The sequence below is a fragment of the Meleagris gallopavo genome, chromosome Z, assembly GCF_000146605.3.
Source record: "Meleagris gallopavo isolate NT-WF06-2002-E0010 breed Aviagen turkey brand Nicholas breeding stock chromosome Z, Turkey_5.1, whole genome shotgun sequence".
NCBI lineage: Eukaryota > Metazoa > Chordata > Aves > Galliformes > Phasianidae > Meleagris > Meleagris gallopavo.
This window is the reverse complement of record NC_015041.2, coordinates 31,199,685-31,207,872: the sequence shown is the minus strand read 5'-3', so window position 1 is coordinate 31,207,872 and position 8,188 is coordinate 31,199,685. Positions and strand designations below refer to the sequence as shown.

The 8,188-nt window shown below is 36.0% G+C and overlaps 1 long non-coding RNA gene across 1 annotated transcript; it reads right to left on the bottom strand.

Moving 5' to 3' along the window:
* Positions 1–244: 244 nt before the first annotated feature.
* LOC104915050 lies at positions 245–3,250 on the bottom strand. The gene is made up of 4 exons (XR_004162139.1): positions 3,096–3,250; positions 2,691–2,741; positions 1,807–1,890; positions 245–374 (listed from the first exon to the last, which is right to left on the bottom strand). It is a non-coding gene; the product is annotated as an uncharacterized LOC104915050 (long non-coding RNA).
* Between the last annotated feature and the right edge of the window lie 4,938 nt (positions 3,251–8,188).

Below are 8,188 nucleotides of genomic sequence, written 5' to 3'. Positions count from 1 at the left end.
CAAAGCTTTTTTTTTTTCCCCTCAGCATCAGGACCTCTGACCCACTGTCTTCCTCAGACTGAGTTGCAGGTCTTATTTTCCTCTGAAATTTTAGTTTATACTTTTTCCTGTAATTTATTAAGATGTCCGAAAAAAACAAACCAGCCCACGCTTCAACACGTTATTACAAGAAAGCCAAATGCATGTACAGTCCTTGCTGTTACAAATCCACAAAACAAACTTGAATTTGTACACACTGTACCTCCTAATACAGAATCCGGTGTTAGAGACAACAACTTGATATACGAAGAACCTGGAATAGAAAGATCCACCTCCCTCTCTTCCTCATCTTCATTCACATCTGTATCCTCCAAAGAGTTAATTTCTGTTCGTGCCTAGAAAGTTAAAAACAGAAGCATCAGAACAAATCTCTAAATCCTCATTATCTTTCATGATTTCGAACATCAAAAATAGCAACTAAATATGAAAAGTTCCCTATTTCATTAATTTCAATCCATTTCATTGATTGGGGGTAAAATAATTAAAGCTTTCCTTCTACCTGAATGAATATATAATCCATGATATCTGCAGTAACAAAATTAGTCTTGACGCTTGCAGACTGAAATAGTATTACTAAAATTTAATTATTACTCTCATTCTTCTTCGAGCACAGAAATAAGCCATGCTTTGTACTTTATACTAAAAATGTTCTGTGCAATTATATTTTGATGCAGTTCTCAGAATTTGAAGAACTGCAAAATATTTCCAGTGTTTTCAATGGAAATATATTCCTTTTCTGATAATGGTGAAATAACAGCACAAGTAATACTGAACTATGTACCACCTCAGAAGAGAAATGGCATTACAATAAGTGGTAGGAGATTTCCCTTATTCTGTCTTGTGCTCTTCTCTGAAAACACATTTTTCATTTGCAAGGCTTGCGCTCAACTCTTTCAATTGATTTATATACAGCAAGTATGTTTTTTAAAATTTTAATTATCTGCATTTTCATAATATGCAGTTGTATTTCCCAAACTGAGCCCACTCTGTAATAATGCAGGAACTAAAATCTCAGAGGTATTTACTATATTATAAAATACCAATGGAGTACTAAGTATTGTCTGGTAAACTTTGTCACCTTACAGTGTTTTTCTAAAAGAGAAAATAACTCACAAAAATGATCTTATTTGTTCATTTTCTCCTACTGTTCCATTTTGTAAGGTTACTGATTCAACAGATCAGACTGAAGTTTTAGATTTTAACAGTCCTTTAAATATTGAACAAGATGTCTAATAAGTGATCTCAAGTACTTTCTGGCTATGGTTTTTAATCAACAACAACAACAAAAAAAACCAAAATGCCATGCTGTGGAAGTATAGAACTAAGGCTGGTCAAGTTTTCAGCTCAGTTCAAAACAAGCACCTATTTTTAAATTGACTTGCCCATTTCAGGAAGAAGAGCAGCAAGCATGAGTATTACTGCAATGGATGGAAGAGCATTCATGAGAGCTCCTTGGTGTAAAGACTCAGTTGCATACATTCTCAGAAGAATCTACTGCAAATCTGGTGTCTAATGAATAATGTGCTGATTTGACCACTCAAACAAGAAAAACTACTTTCTGACTGCTTAGCTTCTACTTGCAGGTTTTCCCTCTCATAAACCTTAGTTATGCTAATCATATGCAATATCATTGCACTAGCAGGAATTCACACTCTTTCTTTACTTTGAGACTCTCAGTTCTCTCATAGAAATGACGCATCACTCACAGGATAAAACTGGTATCAAAATAAAAGATGTCCCTCACTACTAAAAATACAACATTGCTACCTGTTCAGGAAGATGAAGAATTGTATGTTCGTCAGAGCCAAATGATGAGAGCGATTTGTAGGCTGAAACAGCTACAATAGCATCCTAGGAAATTAACAGGAAGAAAGAAAATCACAAGCACAGCAAACAGCACTGGTACACACCAAACATTTCATATACAAAAAGCCTATCGACTAACCACCGAATGCTGAAAAAGAATAACCGACTCTTTTCTTTAAACAGTAGTGCTTTCCTGAGATATTCTCCAAATTAGTTTGTACTTTATAAATAAAATGCAAACTAATAAAACCAATTATCTAGGCCTGACATCATTCTGATTACTATACTCTACTACTGCTGTAGGTGTAGTTTATGTAGAAATATAAGCTACGTTTAAACTAAAGTTCTTTGGTTGTACTAACTTTATGGCTATGGCAGCCCAACATTCCCAGACACAATACCTCAGCAAGGAAATAAGGCATACATACCCATGCAATTGGTCTGAATTGATCTCTACATTTTGTACTTACCTAAATAATATAAAATCTGATTTTAGACATTTTCCAAATTAAGCGAGTTATCACAATTTTGGCTTAGTCAAAGGAATTCTACTATGTCAATGCTGAAGCCTACCACAGGACTCAAACTACTTTGGTGGGACAATTCTTTGTGGGAGCTGCAAATCTCAGGACTAGCAGTTAGCTACCATTTTTCTTGTACATCACACTGCTTCAAAAACAGGTTTAAACATTCAACAAGAAGAAAATGCTTCCACAAAACATTATTGGCACTGATAACTTTTCTTGATGGAAAGGTATCAAATCTAATATCTAGTTGCTGACACCATTTATTAACACCATTACTAATACAGACACTCAGAATTAACATTTCCAGTTGTCACCTACCTTGTTTTGTGTGTTTTTCCACAGGAAGCTGAGAACTTGAGCTTTGAATTTCTATAAAAGTAGACAACACATACATTCAGTTTTTCTTTAAGTAAGAATGCAGTTGAAGTCAAGTTATTTTACATAGCCTGCTTTTTCAATGTGCACTGCATTAAGAAAGACAAAGGGTACAGGCCTGAACTACAAATACATCCTGTGAGATGGAAATTTGTGATAAGTGTTTCACTCAAATTTCACACCTGTCTCTCAGGATTCATTAATGCAAACTAAAGCTGTGAAATGGTATGGGAATGTGTATTGTGAGGGGTTGCAGTTTAGTGATAGGCAAAAAAATGCATGTATTTGTAAAACTCATATACAATAATATAATGAAAGAAGAGATTCAGTGTAGTCTGAGGTACATACCTCATATTCATTTGTATTCACTGTTAATGAAGGAACCAGAGCAAACAGTTCATTCAATGCTTTTAAAATAAGGGGTCTTGTATCACAACTCAGCTTTGGTGACAGAGCATTCCATGTAGAATTAATACAAACAACCTGAAGGGAAAGTGGGAGGCAGTGTTAAATAACAGCAATTCCAACCTGCATGGCACGATGTTTGTTTCTAGCTTTCTTTCTTATTAAATATTATCTTTGTAAATATGAATTAATGCAACTTGTATTAAAACAAACAAACAAAAAACCCACCAGATCAAAAATCCTACAAGCATGTTAAAAATTTACTTGTACACAATAATTCTAGATGAACCCTTATAGATAAAGCAGCTCCTCTGTAGGAAAAATAGGGCACTGCAGCAATACAAATAAAGATGCAGATGCATAAGTTGTCTTTGGATATTATAATTACTTTACTTCACTTTTTAGCTTAAAAGCAAGCTGTATGTGGAGTTCCAACAGCATGAAAGCAGAGAAAGCTCCAAAACAAAATATCATTAATGTTTAAACACAATAAAATCGTGTTAAATTTGTAGAACAGAAAGGAAGAATATAAAACTGCAGGAATCCAGAAATCATTGCAGAGAACTCAAAGTAAAATAAACAATAATACAATACTAAGACCTATGCTAAGCAGGTCAGTTTTTAAGCAGTTGATAATTAAAGAAAAATGAGTCAGAAACAAGAAAATGAAATCATTCTATGAGAAAATGCAGATGTCAGTAATATCACACTTCCAAGTGTTACTTAAAATCGTGAAACATGTCTGAACATCATGGAACTACTTTTCATTCTATGAATTATGAATTTGGAGTCTTGTCATCTGCATTCCAAGTCCTGAGGAAACTCTATCCTTTCAAATCTCACTTTAAAGTTATGTTAGGAACCAGAAAGTTATTTGCAACAAGTAGAAGCTGAAATATCCTTAGATATTTCCCTCAGTAAGCATAGCCTTCCCCATCCTTAGCTTTCCTCAGTACCAAATTTAAATGTTTCTTGAACACATCCAGGAATGGTGACTCCACCACTTGCCTGGGCAGCTCGTTCCAGCACCTGACCACTCTCAAAGACAAGTATTTCCTATCATCCAGCCTGAATCTCCCCTGGTGCAATTTGTGTCTATTCTCTCTAGTCCTACTGCTAATTGCATGGGAGAACAAGCTGATCCCCCCTCACCACAATCTAATACCGAGGGTATTCTGGAAACATGCTTCACTTTTCAGGCTTCTATTCAAAAAGGCATTTTGCTTTCAGTCTAGCTTTAAACATGTGAACAGTTCCACTAAATACTTTCTGTACTTCATGATATAATATATGATTGTTCTTACTTCACCAATAATTAAAGCCATGAGTCTATGAAATGGTTAGCAACCACTCACTAAGACATTTAAGACATTATACCTAGAAATTCAGTGCTATATACAATTAGTAGAAAAAAAATCACGAGAAAATTTTTGGATCATAGGAAAGGATGAGGAAGCAGGCACTGGAGATTTATTCTGTTGAAGATCTTGGAAAAAAGCAAAGGCTCTTTAACTTCTCTTAACCATAAAGAGGAATAGTAACAGAAGTGTGGTACAGAAAAGCTGTTACAAAAGCATTCAGTTTCTTCAGACAGAAGGTCTAACTGAAGGAGTAAGATGCTGCTGCTGTGAAGCAATACCAGAGCAACTGCACTAGTAGCAGAACTGCACAAGCATAAAATGCATAGAGGGATCTTTTGAGAATTGTAAGCAGTAGCATCCAAGTGAAAAAAAATGGCACTACTCCAGCATCTGACCCAAAGATCCAGATCCTCAAAATCATCTCCAAAAAAACAAATGACCTCAAACCTCAGACAACAAAATCTGCTTTAGCTAGACTAGTCACGTACAGACACACAAACAAAACACACAACACAAAAAAACCCAAACCCTTTCAACTCAGGGAAGTGCACTGTTTACATTCATCACAACATTTAAGAAACAGTTCATATTACAAAATCAGCTCATACCACCAGTTTATCTCATTTACCTCTTTGACATTAAGATTCACATTCCTATCTGTAGATCCTTTGGTACCTTGGGACAACATGTTCTCTTAGATATTCACAGTGTTATTTCTTTGCTATAAGGGCTAAAGTAATGGACAAGTGATGGATTGCTGATACTGAAAATCTGTTCAAATTTTTTTGTGCTTCTGAACTTACTGTATTCAGCTTCCAGAGCTTAGCTTGAACCCTAAGACCTTGTACTAAAAGATCAGCTTTTGTCTCACAGGTATACCTTAGTGATTTCATAGGTTAGTTTCATCAGCTGCGGCAGCGGTACTTTACTGATCAGAGTAAAGGATGCCATCCAGAGAGATACCTTGACAGACTTGAGAGAACAGTATCTGTGAACTTCTTGAAGTTCAACATGACCAAGTGGGAGACCCTACACCTGGGTCAGGGCAAACCCAAACACAAAAAGCAATCCCCAGGACAAGGACTTAGGGTGCAAATGTATGAAAAGCTAAACATAAACCATCATTCTGTGCTTGCAATCCAGAAGGTCAACTGTATCTTGGGCTGCAACAAAAGATGCGTTTCTAGTAGGTCAAAGATTCTTCCCCTATGTTCTGCTCTTGTGAGGCCCCACCTAGAGTATCGCATTCAGATCTGGGTCCCCCAGCGTAACAAGTACATAGAACTGTTGGACAGCGTACAGAAAAGGATGAAGAGGATGATCAGAGAGGTGAAGCTCCTCTCCTGAGGTTGAAAACAGTTGGATTTGCTCATCTTGGAAATAGAATGCTCTGGGGAGATCACAACTTTCCAATACAGAGGCCTACAAGAAAGATGGAGAGGGACTCTCATTAAAGAAGGTAGACTAAAGGAGGGTAGATACAACCTATATATTTTGAAGAAAGTCTTAGCTATGAGAGTGGTGAGGCACTGGAACAGATTGCCCAGAAAAGCTGTGGATGTTCTCACCTTGCAGGCATTCAAGGCCAGGCTGGATGAGGCTTCGGGCAAACTGGTCTAGTGGGAAGCGTCCCTAACCATACTAGTGGTCTGAAAGTAGATGATTTTTAAGATCCCTTGCAGCCCAAATCATTTTATGATGATAGTATGTGCCTGCTCCATATCCATTTGAGCTGGTGTGAAATTTATCAGAGGTAGTTGTGATCTTCTGCCTTTTTAAAAAAAAAAAACAAAACATCTATACTCTTTATCATTTATCAAAATAATGTCATAATTTACCTCTGGACTAATGTACACTTGATATGAAAAAAAAATTCCATATATCAATGAGCCTGTTTATGGCAGCTAACAGAGGAAAATGTTTTTGTATCCCCTAATCTTCAGAATGTTCAGTATTAAGTGTTCAGAATGCTCCTGTGGGTTGAGTGGTCTGCTGCCTCCAGTGCTGTCTTCCACATTTATCCCACCTTCTATGAAGCAGAGAGACTGATACATCTTACTAAAATCCTACTTAGCTTTTCACCGTAACTTATTCCATTAACTCCAAACTTGCTTCACAATATGAACTATACCTATTTACTAGCACTCTGATTACAGTACATCAGTGAGACATAAGCCTTCCTGGATACAAAAATAGCCTCACCTTGCATATTTTTGTCTTCCAAGTTCAATGAGCAGTCAATACAATTCAGTGTTTAACATTTCTAGGCACTGAAAGATGGCTGTAAGATAGTCACTGGTACAGTTTCTAGCTGAAGAATTATTCAAAATAGCACAAAGATAAGTGCCTGAGTTCTACAGGAAGCTAAACAGTATTATTTTTCCTTGTGAGATTCTTCCAGTTGCCCATGTCTTTTCTCTTTAAGGAGTGAAGTATTCTAGTGAAAACTTCAATAATTTCTCTAGCATTTGATCAAATATCAAACTGCTCCCTGTGGAGAATTTCACTTTTCAGATGTTATCACTGTATCTAAAATAATTGGTTATCCATTGCTACAATTTATCTTTCAGCTTTCAGGCTCCGTGGCAACAAAAATAGAGCAAAACAGAAAAGTTAGGAAGCAAAAAAACAAACCAAATCAAAACTACACAAATTCATTACAACACAGGACATAGAACCAAAGTCTAAAAGAAAAAGAAAACAAAACAAAACAGTAGTGGCAGAGCTCATACTTGGCCTTGTACATACCAGAATTACAAATAAAAATTTTCTTTAAACTCTCAGGGCAAGTGTTATAAAGATTTATTCAAGATCTATGAAGTTAAAGCAAAATAGTAAGACATAGAAACACAAATCCACCTATGCAGTAAAATTAAATTAGGAGAATTTTATTAACATTCTTCATAAAAGAATCAAGAAAAACAGTTTTAGTGTTATTCTGTGCTGAGAATAACATCATGTTGTGTATGACAGGTAATTGCTGAATTAATTTCACTGTTTGCAAAAAAACTGGTTCTAGTAGTTGACTTGAAAATGAAGGTGACAATGTGATTTTTGCTCAGTGAAGGGGTGTAGCACACAGTTAAGACAGAAAAAAGAAGCAGCACTTTCAGAAGCAAGAATAGAAAAAAAAAAAAAGAAATCAAGTATATCCTTCCATTGCAAAAATTCTGACTGAGTGTTCAAGCAGACCAAACACACTGAATGCAGACCAGTACAGTTTCTAATCAGTTTATTTCATTTATTTAATTTGCTTATTCATTTCTGTGAAAAACCCTTACATATTTAGAGTTTATCCTGGGACAAAGCAGAGAGATCTTGGCATCCACCTTCAGCATCTACTCTGCATAGGCAAGGACATGCACCTACCTTATTGGCTAAAAAGTTCAAATATAAATTAGGTTCTTATCTATTTATTAGGTCAGGGATATAAAGCTAGGGAGATGAGAAGGAGAAGCAAATTGGACTGGGTAAATATAAAATGACAGAAAACTGAGTCCAAGAACAATACAATAGTTCTCTGATAACACCTCAGTACAAATCCATATTTTTAAGAATACAGTTAATTAAGCGAACACTGTTTAATTTCACAGAGAAACTTAATTTCACAGAATCGTAGACTCCAGAGATCATCGAGTCTAACCCCCTGCCAAAGCAGGTTCCCTACACCAGGTC